The sequence below is a fragment of the Hoplias malabaricus genome, chromosome 15 (genome assembly GCF_029633855.1).
Source record: "Hoplias malabaricus isolate fHopMal1 chromosome 15, fHopMal1.hap1, whole genome shotgun sequence".
Classification (NCBI taxonomy): domain Eukaryota; kingdom Metazoa; phylum Chordata; class Actinopteri; order Characiformes; family Erythrinidae; genus Hoplias; species Hoplias malabaricus.
The window spans coordinates 14,075,141-14,090,022 of record NC_089814.1 but is presented as its reverse complement, the minus strand read 5'-3'; positions in this window follow the sequence as shown (position 1 = coordinate 14,090,022).

Below are 14,882 nucleotides of genomic sequence, written 5' to 3'. Positions count from 1 at the left end.
CATTCATGCAGTGAATTTATTAGTATAGGAGCTATTGGACCAATAATTCCATAGCTTGAAATCTTTATTGATGTCAGTGTGTTGTAGACATTGGTCAAATGCTGCTGTATGGAGCTGAATAGTAAACAGCAGCAGTGGAAACAGTGAAAAAAGAAAACAGCCTGAGGTAAAAAACATGGCAAAGGACTGGGGCACATCTTTAATGAGTGATTTCAAATACTTTAATGTTCACCCATTGCTGATTCAGGTGTTCACCGGTACATACACAGCTTGTATAATCTCCATAGTTATGTTTATGTGTAATTCTAAGTGTGAGCTAGAGGGATGTAAAGCACTCTCCCAGATGGACAGCAGTGGGTTACAGTGCCACTGTTAGAAAATTAAAAGGCAAAGTCGTGTTTAGTTTTACACTTGTTTATCGTCTCATACTGCCAATTTTTCCCATATTTACCAGTTCAAAGTATCTGAATACAACTGCATTTTGCTTCCCATTTTGCGAAAAATAATGATGAATGGACTCATTGAAATATTTTAAAATTGTTTGAAATAATTTCTCTTTACACTGACATTAAAAATTAATAAGGTTTTAAACTTAGAAATACATGTTTGGGTGTGGGGGGATTTGGCAAGGCTGACATACAAAGGAAAACACTGTCTTACATCCTCTGTAATGTGCCAAGGACAGCATGCATTTTACATTCTTTAAGATTTAGCACACTGACAGACTTCCAAGAGATTTGTAGACACATTGTCTATTCCCTGATTATGGGTGCAATGCTATGAATATTTTCTATTCTGTGCTAGTATAGAATAAGGAAGCTGTCATTCAAAGAGTTTGTGAGAATGCAAAACCTTAAAAATTTTACATCTGCTCATTTTGGGCTCTTATTTGTCTTCGCCTCATCTTGTTCAAGGAATTGACTTAAGTTAAGCCGTGTGAACTGCCTTTGACATATATTGTTTTGGTTGATCTGTGCTATCCATGACCAAACTGGTATATACTGAAAATGGTTAATCACTTAAAATGCTAGGAGTTAGCGATCTCAGGGCTTTAATACACCCACAGTAACCCAGAAAGGAAGGCTTAATGATCTGATTAGATGGATTAGACATGTTGCTGTAGAGATAACAGTAAAATGTGAACAGCAGGGGCTCTAGATCCAAGGGTTTTATCACAACAAATACATGAATAAATAACTTCTCTCTAGAATTATTACTGTTTGCTGTACAGATCATTATTTAAATATGTGTTGTCCTGATTTGTGTTTTGCACTGTAGAGACTGTAGCCGTGGCCTCTTTACATCTGCAATGACTTTTAAGAAAAGACTCAAATTGTACATTTGAAAAACTGATGACACCCTGATAGCAAGGAGATGTGGGACCACGGTTGATCCATTGAAGGCAAAGTTGGAGGTCCACTGGCATTTTGCACAGCGTTTTCAGGGACGGACCACCAGTGATTAAACAGAATTTTACACAAAATGCCACATTTTTGCACTTTTCCACCCACAGTCCAATTGAACCAACTTTTCCTTCATTGGGTTCTCTTGTTATTCTTTATAAATTAGATTAGTAAATAATTTTAATCCAGCACAGTGTCAACATTTTCAGGATAAACTTTCTTACCAGGCATACTCATTATTATATCTCTCATAGTTGATAGGTAGGTAGGTAGGTAGGTAGGTAGATAGATAGATAGATAGATAGATAGATAGATAGATAGATAGATAGATACATAGATAGATAGATAGATAGATAGATAGATACATAGATAGATACTTTATTGATCCCCAGGGGAAATTCAAGGTCTCAGTAGCTTACAGACTTACAGACATCACATACAACAATCACTAAACAGCAATGGACTAATAAAGTTAAAAAAAGTAAAAAAAAAAAAAAAAAAAAAAAAAAAAAAAAAAAAAAAAACCTAAAACAAATATCAAAATATCAAAATCAAATACCCAAGAAGTTGACATAGTGTGCTTAAGAATAATTGAGAGCAGCTGAGGATGATCTCTTGAGTGCAGCATGTGGTTTAAAAGTTGAAAAAGTGTGGATAGTTCAAAGGCCATGGAATGTGCAATATAAGTACAGTGCAATAACAGTGCAGTTTCAGAATTAGAAATAAATATATATATATATATATATATATATATATATATATATATATATATATATATAGTATTTGTAGTATTTGTATCAGTGTGTTTACCAGAATAAAAGTGTCTGTGAATGTAAAATCTGTTTGAGGAGATTAAAAATTGTTTATGTCATGTACAGAAATCTGAGTGGCCCGATGGAGGACCAGCATTGGTCTTCAGTCAGTGGTTTGCCAACCTACTTACGTCAGTGGACCGACTGTGTATGTCATTGCAGCTCACTAATTCCATAACCATCTAAACCCTATACCAGATTAAGACAAGTCACATGATCAATCCCCTGGGAATTTAGGTCTTTGAACATTTGGTCTTGGCTCTGCCCCCTCATTATCCCCCAACACCTGTGTCCTATACACTGTAAAACCTAACTGTCCTTCTTAATGAAACAATTAAGTTAGAGTAACTCAAGTTGACTGAGCCAATGAAACTTAAAAATCCATAATTAACCAACACACTCAGTTAATTTGTGTAAGATCAACTTTTTGGTATATTTTAAGTAAAGGTGAATTCATGATGAATACCAAACATTTTTATGAATTTAAAGTATTTATGTATTTTTGAATTTAAAGGTGAGTAGCAAACTTTGAAGCAAAAAACACTATCCAACAAACAGTTAAACACATTTGAACTCACAAATACACTAATACACTTCCAGTTCCACCTTATATCCTGCCACTATTACACCAACACCAGCTTGTTTAACATTTTCCTTCACGTTTAGATAATATTGCTGGAAGCTGGAGAATAAAAAAAAGCTAAGTTGGCTTCTTCTTCTCTCTTTCCATCTTAAAAACTGTAGCTGTTGTGTTGGTTCATCTACTTATGTCTATGTTTTATGTTTCTGCTGGTAGAGTTAAATTCAAGTGCGACAACGCGTTTCCTAACCATCGATTAGTCCACCTTGAAATCTGCTGTTGAGCTTCTGTTTACGTGTGATGTCTCCTGATTGGCTGGACGCAGTCCGGCGGCGATAGACTATTGAGAGCTCCTGAACACAATGCAACTCATCATGCATTCCGCGCACAATTTAAATGAAAAGGATCCGTCGTGGCAAAGTAAGGACAGTTAAACTTTGATGAGTAAAACTCACATCTTTCTGATTGGCTACTGGCAAAATCTATTTGCATATGGGATTGGCTTTCTCCATCACTCATCATGATCGTGTAGTTGTTCCCCCCATGTTACCTTCCTCTATGTGCCCAACCTAAAACTGTAAGGTTTTATTTGCTTGGTTTTGACATTGTAGCAAGTTACTGCTTTCTCTGCTTATAGCATTTTGTTGGTTGAAAGCTAATGAAGGCGTTGCTCATGCAGAGCTGTGCTATAAGTGTTTGGGGTCTTGATAATTGTTGGTATTATTTATTAGAAATATGTAATATTAATTTGCAGTAATTCACTGGTTTATGTAGAAACACTGGAATATAACTTTGGCAGTGTAAGACGACATCAAGCAAGAACACGACACCATAACACACATGAACATGTATTCAGAAACAGCCATAATATTTGCTAGAATTAACTATATAGAGAATAGTTATGGAATGACCAAAAGATTAAACACTGAGGATTCATACAATAGGGTTGAGCACTCTGCAGTATGCTGCACAGTTTTTGCAGTACGGAACACTCTTTTTGTCTCAATTCTTTGCAATGTCTTACGTGTGCTTTTGCCTGTAGCCTTGTTTTCATGTTAGCATTTTCTTTCTTCTCTAATGTTCCTAATTTATTCCAGCTTTGAAGTCAGTCTGTTTTACTTCATGACTTCCCTGCATTATATCTGAAGTGTCCCTGTGTTTATTACCCATGTGATACACTTCAATTTGTCCCTGATAAAGTTGTCTTCAGAACTTACTTGCCTACCTCATTTACTTGGCAATACATCTCATGTCATACTGCCATGGTAAGTATAATATAGTTGCAGCCATTACAGTGTGCAGTGTAAACATGTACTGCACGCTGCAGTAGATTGGTGAAAAGAAGATCCCTCAGGGCTCAGAGAGAAACAGACAATGAGCAGGCAGTGCAGACACCACCACACTGCCTTCTCCAGACCCTTCTGACCATAGGGAGTTCCAACTAAAGAAAGGCCAGGCTCTGTATTATATATCACTGATTCACTGGCCCCATCTTTGCCTGTACCAAGAGTTTGTACTACAGAGCGTAACTCTCTCCATCCCTACAGGCATCCAGACTAAAAGGAAGAGTAAAAATATCACTTACACTAGCACTGGGGATGAAGCACAAAAAAATGTCTGCAGGGCTTCACTTGTTATACTGTACTGCAGATACAGCAATACTTTTATTAATAAACACACATTCTACATGTTAGACGTGACCTATTTATGCTCCACTTACAAATGTGCTTCTTCTCTAGCTTGACAGTAGGCTATAGTTAAAACACCCTTCAAAAGAATAAAAAAATGTAGCAATCATTTTTTTATATTCACTGTGAAATGCTGAGTGATTCACAGAAAAGGTTACTTTACTGAGCAGGATATGGCTGTAACTCAAATACACTCCAAGTATATAAAAAAAACCCAGCAATGATTGAACACTACAAATACAATTGATTTATGCCAGCCATGTGATGTTTGACCTCTGACACATATTCATTCATTGTCTGTAACCACTCCAGTTCAGGGTCACTGTGGGTCCAGAGCCCACCCGGAATCACTAGGTATAAGGTAGGAACACACCCTGGACCGTTCAATCCATCACAGGGCATCACACACTCACACATTCATTCACATACTCAAATCTAAAGACACACTGCATGGCCAAGTTTTAGGGCTGTGGGAGGAAACCCACACAGACACACAGAGAACGCACCATATTCAGAGTTGACATACATTTGTTTCCTAGGTTTGGTTTTCAGCAAAATAGCAACAATTGTTAAGAGAGACCAAATTGTGGGTCGGGACATTTGAACCAACTGCATGAAAATTTCCATGGGCGTGTGTGTGTGCGTGTAGAAATATATCCGCATCAACTTTATTGACACTGTAGGAGTGGCACTGTGTTGTAACAGGTAGTGACGCTTTCACACCATTCCTGGGGTTGTGGATTCAAACACTCGTGGATCGCTGTCTGTGAGGAGTTTGGCGTATACTCCCCATTTCTGTGTGGGTCTCCTCCACATGCTTTGGTTTATTTTCACAGTTCACGAGCACATACTGGTCGGTAGACCGGTTAATCAAAAGTGTCCATAATTATGACTGTGTGATGTCCTGTGATGGACTGGTGTCTTGTCCATGGTGTGTTTCTCAGATGTACCCAATAATTCCAGGCAGTCTTCAGACCCACCGCGACCCTGAACAGGATGAAGTGGTTACACAAAAAAATGAATGATACAATAGATGTGTTTAATTCTGGACAAACAACATTGTCCATTCATTCATTATCTGTAAACGCTTATCCAGTTTAGGGTCGCGGTGGGTCCAGAGCCTACCTAGAATCATTGAGCACAAGGCTGGAATACACCCTGGAGGGGGCGCCAGTACTTCACAAAGCAACACACACACACACCACCTACCAACGTGTGTTTTGGGACTGTGGGAGGAGCACCTGGAGGAAACCCACACAGACACAGGGAGAACACACCAAACTCCTCACAGTCACCCAGAGCGGGACTCAAACCCACAACCTCCAGGTCCCTGGAGGTGTATGATTGCGACACTACCTGCTGCGCCACCGTGCCGCGCACAAACAACATGGTTTTCTTATAATATAAAGATTTCATATTCATAAAACTTTCAGAAGATTTCCAGCAATATGGCAAAGCTACGCAGTTTTAAAAACCTGTAAAGACATGTAATAAAAGCTACAAAGGTATGAATGTAATTTATATCCCTGCCGCTAGCTTTCTGTTCTTGATATTCTTTGTATTTTTTGTTCTTTCTTGAAAATTGAAATAAAATACATCAGCATTTCATCCACCTGCACAGTGTGCTGCAACACATTCTCTCATTTCATAAACAGAGGTGTGTGTTTGTCTGTGTGTGTGTGTGTGTGTTTGGAGGTTGTTCATTGAAGCACGCAAGCCCTGCAGTGTTTAAACTCATGACATTTTCCCAGGCAGAATTCACTTGTGTCTGTGGCACCTCTCTCTCTCTCTCTCTCTCTCTCTCTCTCTCTCTCTCTCTCTCTCTCTCTCTCTCTCTCTCTCTCTCTCTCTCTCTGCTGCTTATTCAAAGGGGTGAGCAAGCTGACTCATAGGAGGAGAAAGGGAGAAAGGGGTATTTTTAGATACCATTTACCCCCCACCCCTCAAAACACACACACACACACACACACACACACACAAACTCCCCTCAGGGTTCCATACCAACCAATAGAAGAGGAAGTAAGAATATTGATGTGTATGAGAGGAGAGTGACCAGCTGGATACATACAGATGAATGGAGCATTCAACATGACCAATCATCAAACATCACTACTGTGACTGCAGCAAACACACACACATTTCTTTTTGACATGCTCCATTGTCTGTTTCACCATTATTTTCCTTTCAGCGCCTAAAACAGGACAGTTTCAGGCTGTAATATATATGACCATAGACCTGCACTTTGTGGTTCTACAATTTCAGACAATATGATGCACTGCACAAATTCTTTCATGCTGCAGCTCTGAGAGCGATCCTGATAATACCAGCTCTGTGGTGGTCTTCTGAGGGTTAAAAACAGGGTGAAAGGGGTGAGGGGCTAAGACTGTATTCAAAAACACACCAATCTGCTTCACTTTACATTTATTTTAGATATCGGTCCGCGCACAACACCAGTGTACAAATACACTGACTCCACTTCTTATATAAACACCATCAGAGACTCACTAATCGACATCACTCTGTGGATACTGTAGCTATAGCTCCGCCCACAACACCAATCTACTGCTCACTGACTCCACCTCTTATATTTACATCACCAGAGACACACTCATCTGCTTCCGTCTATAGATATTGTAACAATAGCTCCGCCCACAACACCAACCTACTGCTAACTGACTCCACCTCTTATATAAACACCATCAGGGACTCGCTAATCTGCTTCATGTGTTCCATCACTTTTCTATCTTGCATACGACTGAATGAGCCTCTTAAGTAGGTTGTTGCTAAGGGCACCCAAATACTCAGAAATAGCCAGCAGCCTAACTGAGTAGATATCAGAAATCAATCCAAAATGCCTGATATAGAAATATACCGCTGGTATCTAAACAAACAGATAGATAAATAATTAATTAACTATGTGACACCACCCACAGAATCTACCCACATGCTTGTATTAGTATGAGTTTGTTCTCTTTGCTGCATTAGTCTAGACTGTTCTACGCTAGATACTAACACATTTCTGTAAGGATTTGATGGTATTCTGGCAGATAAATGTCAGTGAGATTAGGTATGCACATTTAATGATTAACTTTGGATCACAAAAGCCACTCCAACTTATGCAAATCATTACAAAGGAAACAGATTCTATACCCCTCTAGCCCATGCTTGGCATTTAGCATAGTCATATCAAAACTCATGCAACTGAATCAGCGTCCCATGTAATTTCATTATACAAGATGTGTGTGCACAATCGAACATCTGTGTCCACAACGAGCGTGGCTTATCTGAACTCACTGATTATTAGGTGTGTCTGCAAATGTTTAGAGAGTGTATTTATTTCGGTAGCATCACACACACACACATGGGCTCATCATCTCACGTCAGTGTTTAATGAACTCTGCCTCATTTGTTTTACTGGAATCCTGTTGTGAAAGCGTTCTGCCTCTGGGCCGCTGAGTGAATATAACGGAGGCAGAGAGAGATCACATAGTGCTCACTTGGCAAATTTACTTAAAGATTTATTGATTGATTGATTGTGTTAATCTTACTCCCCCCAGTGAATACCTGCTGTACGACTGCGCAATGCTTCAATCAAACAGAAGATTTTAATTGAACTCACAACTCTCTCTCTCTCTCTCTCTCTCTCTCTCTCTCTCTCTCTCTGTCTGTGTCTTTCTCTTTCTCTCTCTGTCTGTGTCTTTCTTTTTTTTTCTCTCTGTCTGTGTCTTTCCCTTTCTCTCTCTCTCCTGCTGTCTTTCAATATCATTCACACACACACACACACGCACACACACACGCACAAGACAACAAAGCTTGTGTACTATTATCTTTATGGGTGTTTGCCATTGATTTACCATTGAACTGTCTTTTTATTGTCTTATTAACGGAAAAAATAGAAACTGCCTATTGCCCTGAAACAATCAGAATTTTCATAACAATCGATTTTTATAACCATGAGAATAGCCCTCCCCCAAACACACGCATACGCCCACAAACACACACAAAGAGATTCTGCAAATGAATGTGCTTTAATCAACTTTCATGAACAAATACTTTTGAAATATTGGAACAATGGAAAAATGCAAATTTAGTTTTGACACAAAAAGTCACCTCCAGAACTCTTCAAATCATCATTGCCCCCCAGACCCACAGGGCACTTTGTGTTTCTCTTTATCGGAGTTCACCATTGATTCACAATTGAACAGTAGTTTTGTTTTTGATGTCTTTTCTTCTTTTTTTCCTCACTGTAAGATGTCAAATGTCCCCATACAACCCTTTTCTTCCCCAAGTACAAACACACACAAACACACACACAGACAGAGAGAGAGAGAGAGAGAGAGAGAGAGAGAGAGAGAGAGAGAGAGAGAGAGAGAGGGAAAGAGAGAGAGAGAGAGAGAGAGAGAGAGAGAGGGAAAGAGAGAAAGAGAGAGAGAGAGAGAGAGAGAGAGAGAGAGGGAAAGAGAGAGAGAGAGAGAGAGAGGGAGGCTGCTGCTGTCTCTGAGCTCTGCAGTAGGACCTAACCTCTTCAGTCATATTTACAGATTGCAATTTGCATATGACTCTATGCCCTTGTTTTTCCTAATGAGACGAAGTAAAGGCCTGGCGTTTGGAGCCTGTCACTGAGGCTTATGGGCTTCAGCGCCTGCCTCTGAAGACTCCAGATAATGCACAGGAGGAGAATGTGGCAGGCATGTGTCACAATACAGCGGCTACATTAACCTCTGATTACTGACGCACTGACAAAGACTGTGGGCGTCAACCTCTCTCTCTCTCTCTCTCTCTCTCTCTCTCTCGGTTTACCCCATCCCCTGCTCTCCCTCTCCCTGTTATCACCCTGTCCAGGCTCCTGTCTACTTCTATCTTGTGCTCTCACTTTCTGTTATCGCTTTTCTGTCTGTCTGTCTGTCTGTCTCTCTGTTTAACTTTTTTTCTATTTCTCTCTTCCTGTCTCTGTTTATTCACCCATCTTGCTCCCATTATTTTATTTTTTTTATGACCTTTCACCTATTTATCTACATATTTCACTATATTACAGTGTCCTCTGTCTCTCTGTTCATTGTTTGTAAACTCTGTCTTTGCTCTGTTTTATCAATATCTCTCAACCTTTCCTTTTTTTGTAGGATCTCTCCCTCTGGCTCTCAACTCTCTCTCTCTCTCTCTCTCCCTCTCTCTCTCTCTCTCTCTCTGTCTCTATCTCTCTCTCTCTCTCTCTTGCACACACACAAAAGGCCATACCCAAAAGACTTGCATTCATTGAACTGTATTGTTTTACAATGACCTTCAAACACTGGCATTATCAGCTTGCATAGGACATTGCACTTCATGGTGTGATGTGTGTGTGTGTGTGTGTGTGTGTGTGTGTGTGCGTGTGTGTGCGCGTGTGTGTGTGCGTGTACTTGTGTGTGTGTCACATGTGTGAAATCTCATCACTCCAGCTGTTCCTGATGCGCCCTGATCTTGCAGGACCTGGCGGCCGCAGAGGGAAGATGGTGAGGAGGCGAATAAACATGAGACACATGAAGTCTGACGCTTCCTCGCCATCCAATGGCTTTCCTCTTTGATCTCCCTCTGTGGGCTGTGTAGAGGAAGGCAGGCTTATTGGACAGAGCTGTCTCTGTGTGTCAGCTGCTGGGGGAGGGAGTTGGGGGTGGGGTTCATTCACATCTGCACTCACTGGAAGAATTAAAATGCAGCTCATGTTTCTTTTTCACCTGAACCTCCGCCGAATCAAATTCCTGTTTCCTGCTTCCTCGCTGTTTCCTCCTTATATTTGGAACCAGCTTCCACTTTGTCTCTGTCCCCTTAAAACACCTCTCGGAACATCCTGCAGATATTCAAATATGACACGGAACCTCTGAAGCACTTCCCTTTCATTTTGAATAGTTCTCCATCTGTAACAGCACCGCAGGCCCATACTACACTCCCAAGCACTGAGAGATTCAAAGTGCTCTGTCCTAATACAATGCGGCTATGAATTCGCTGGTGTAGTAAAATGCTTATCAAGACACGGCGTAAGCAAGGAATGAAAGAATCACAGCTTTGGCGAAGTGTGGATCAGTCAAGAGATCAGCGAGGACTACAAACAAGGCCCCCAGCAAAATGAGCTTGTTGTAGTTGACCACACTTTAATGAACAGCAACAAACTGTTTTTAAAATGCCCCCAAGGCCTGCAGTGTCATGACGGACTATATATGCTCTAAAAAGCAAGGTTCCTCTGCAAATCTTGACTGGGACATATATATTTAGGAATACATATTTAGGTTATTTGAACAAACAAGCCGCTCAGATCCAGCTCCAAACACTACCTCAAGTGCAGGTTCGTTTTATGCGAATTATAGCACCCCCATCTGAGCATCTCCAATCAATGTGCTGGGTCACACTGAGTAAAAGAGACATCATCAGAGGAGAGACATGAGAGAATTGAGGGAACAACCAGAGTGGAGAAATTAGAAAAATGTGCAAAATCTGCAAATAAGAATGTGGAAAGGTGAGATATCCAAGAGAAAATGTGAAAAATAGCTTGTAGGGAGAAGGGAATAATACAAAAATGATGAAAAATGAGAGTTTGTCTCACTTCTCATTGTGCTGTTTGCTTGTGGGTGAGCTGTATGTAGCTCTGTGTCACTTAAAGGAACAGCTGTTCTGAGAAGGGCTGTTTAGACAGGGTAGGTGGTTTGATCCTTGTGGAATTTTGTGGAACACCAGGCAACTGTGGAAAAGAGGCATAACATGTCACCTTTCAATAACCAAAAATGGTGTCTTTTATAACAGGGTTCTTAAACTCTTTTACAAACCCTGAAACAAACAATGAGCAAAACCCCAACTTGCATAATAAGATGGCTAGGTAGAACTGCTGAAGTCTTTTATGGTAGGTCTACGGCAGCAGTAGTGTGTATTGTGTATATATCAATGCACTAGTCAATAACAGACAATATTAGTCTTTTATTGGGGCTGCAATATAGAAAAAAACATACCATACCATCTATTCAAAATTATAATGCGGCAGAGAAAAATTAAGGAACTTATGAGCCACACATTTTTGGGAAGAACAGAGTGATTCACACAAACCCTTCTGTGTTAATTGAATACAGTGGGCGTGTGACAGCAGGAACCAGCTGTGCATGCATATAGTTTACTCTCACTTTGACAGCAACGCCTCCATCTTCTGCCACTCCAGGTGGGCTACATATCAGTCTCCACTGCTATATTGTTTGTAGATCTACACTCGTGACACCCCGGGACATCGTTGAGACATCCACGGGAATCGGGAGCCCCAGGTTAAGAACCCCTGTCTTATGGCATCTTTTCAAAGAAGCATTTTTTTTTTGCCACTTTCATTTTTTAAGAGTGAGGAAAAATAGTAGAGTCAAACTATAGGACATTTCACTGAAATAATCTCCTCCAACACAATTCTGTGACCTACGGAAAAAAGCTCTGTCAGCATGTGCGATGTCCAACGACTAACGATGAGTCCAGTTCACACAAGGTGAATGTGTGTTATAAAACTAGACTCTCAAGGACAAATGCAAATTTTAAAACTGAATCCACACACTGCACCAAACAGATCACATCCTATACTCTCTCTATCTTTCTCTTCTTTTTTTTTCTCTCAGCCTTTTCCATCCTGTCTTCTTCCCTGTCTTTTCCTTTTCTGTCTTTGTCTCTCATACCTCGGTCCACTTTTCTTGACCTTTTCCTTTCTTTTTCACTCTCCTTCTGTCCCTCTCTTTCTCTCATCTTTCCTCTCCCTTCTCCTCCCTATCTCTCGCACTGTCTCTTTCCATATGTATATCTTTCTATATCTCTCCCTTCTCTATATATCTCTTTTATTCTCTCCCACTTTCTCTTTATTCACTCTACTCCCTGCCTTTTCCTCATTCTCAATTTCTCCTTTCCTTCTCACCCATTTCTCTCCCCCCTCTCTCTCATTCACTCTCCTCTCCCCACCTTCCATTATTTTCTCCCTCTTCTCTCTCTCTCTCTCTCTCACACACACACACACACACACACACACTCTCTTAATTATGCCTTTCCCTCTCTCCCTCCCTCTCTCTCTCTCTCTCTCTCTCTCTCTCTCTATCTCTATTCCTCTCACACACCTCCCCCCTCTTAAGCCAGACAGAGGAAAGTACTGATCCAAATGTGTCAATAAAAAGTGTGCTCGGAGGCTGTGGCCATGTTGCAGGCTTTTCCCCAGCAGCCCAGCACCCCGGCGCTCCATTAATATTCCCACCATCTGCACCCATGCACCACCACATAGAACCCTTCCTCCAAGTCCGTCAGCATCACTCCCTGCAGAATGAATAATTGCAGGCAATTTCGGAAGAAAGCAAACTGTTTCTCTTCTCTCACCGAGGCAGGAATGCCAAGCAACGGCGATGCAGTGGCTGGACTGATAAGTCACCTTGGATTTATTTCTCCCTTCACTTTACTCCCATCTCCACAGCTCTCCATATTAACAGTTAATGAAATTAAACGGCAGATGATAATAATTCCTGTGCAATCATTTGCATTCTACTCGCGATATTTTGGCAATAGCACAGCGTAACATAGCATTAGTCATAAAAGCAAAGGCTTTATTCTTTATTTGTGAATCGCGATCAGAGCAAATAGGATTAGGATGGTATTTTTCTGATACTGGTTCAGAGTCAATAAAAACATTACAAAAAATGCCATGGAAAAACCTTTACAAATCCTAAAAGCTATTTTCATAATTAGGATGTTTATAAAGCTTAAATAATTTCCACATAATGTTCATGTTCTGTGCCAAACAAAAGCTTTTTCATATGCAACAAAGTCAAATATAATTATTCACAAAGATGCAAAAGTAACTGTCCAAACATTTTCTACAATCTCAGTAGAAAAAAAGGTCAGAACTAGACAGTGGTCTCATTACATGCAACATGCTAAAATTCATGAAATGAGAACTTAACCAATAGGTTAAAGCTGAAATCACATTAAAAAATGTAAAATTGAGATAGGAGCATGACATAGACCAATGGGTCTCTGATGGTGTAAATATAAGGAGCATACAGTCACAACAGCATCAGCAGGTTGCTGTGTAGGTGAAACTGTACAGTACCTACTACAGAGCCATTCAGTGTTTGTATACAAAGATGATGTTGCAAAGATGCTAACGTATTCTGGTAATAGAAGTGAAGTATTTGTTATTCAGCTGTTTTTCATCAGATGAAGTCTCTAAAAAATGTGATCCAAGTGGGATTTTGTAAACAATACACAATATAAAGTTTTTACTGTGACTAACACTTGTGAACTATGCAATATAACCATACAATTGGTCTGTAGCTTCTTCGTTTGTAGGATCTTCGTTTTGCTAAAAAAACAGAAAATAACACAGTACAATCATGATACTGAGCTCCAAGGCTAAATCTCAAATGACTCTCTACTCCATATATAGGGCCCTATGTAGGTCATGAAATAATGTTGTTTAAATAGTGCAATGCATTCCACATTTCTATTCATCCATAAACAGCCCGACTCCCTATTTGGCTTTAAACATACATTTGTTTATAGAAATCAAAGTGTCAATGGCCTTAGTCACCAGGGAGGCCAACATGTATCTGTAGTGTTGCGTACAGGCTTAGTCACTTGGGAGGCCATTGTGGATTGGCCCTGTGGGGGCAGCACAATAGTGGGTTCAATCATGGCCTGAAATATCGTCAATCTGGGAAAGTACTGTATGTAACAGTGATGCAAGAATGAAACTGAAAGAAACTGAGAGAAAAATACCTGCATTCATAATGCCCTTATTTTGGTCACTGCTTCAATTCCCATACGATGTAGAGAATTATTCATTCAACATCATTCATTCATTTTCAACTGCTTATTCAGTTCAGGGTCATGGTGGGTCCTGAGCTTACCCGCAATCACTGGGTGCAAGGCAGAAATGCACCCTGGAGGGGGCACCAGTCCTTCACAGAGCAACACACACTCACACATTCACTCACACACTCACTGACACTTTTTGAGACACCAATCTACCTACCAATGTGTGATTTGGACTGTGGGAGGAAACCAGAGCACCCGGAGAAACCCACGTGGACAAGGGAAGAATACACCACACTCCTCACAGACAGTCACCCGGAGCGGGACTTGAACCCACAACCCCTGGAGCTGTGTGACTATATATATATATATATATATATATGTGTGTGTGTGTGTGTGTGTGTGTGTGTGTGTGTTAATTATATTATAAAAAGTGATGTTTTTCATTATTATTTTATTAATTAAGTTATATACATATATAAGTAAGTAAGTAAGTATATATATAAAAGCATCTCACTTCTGTCACTACAGTTATTAACTTTAAAGGGTTCCGTATAATGGTATTTTAATATCTTGCATTTTATTTTCCACAGATGTTCTATTAAAAAACAAA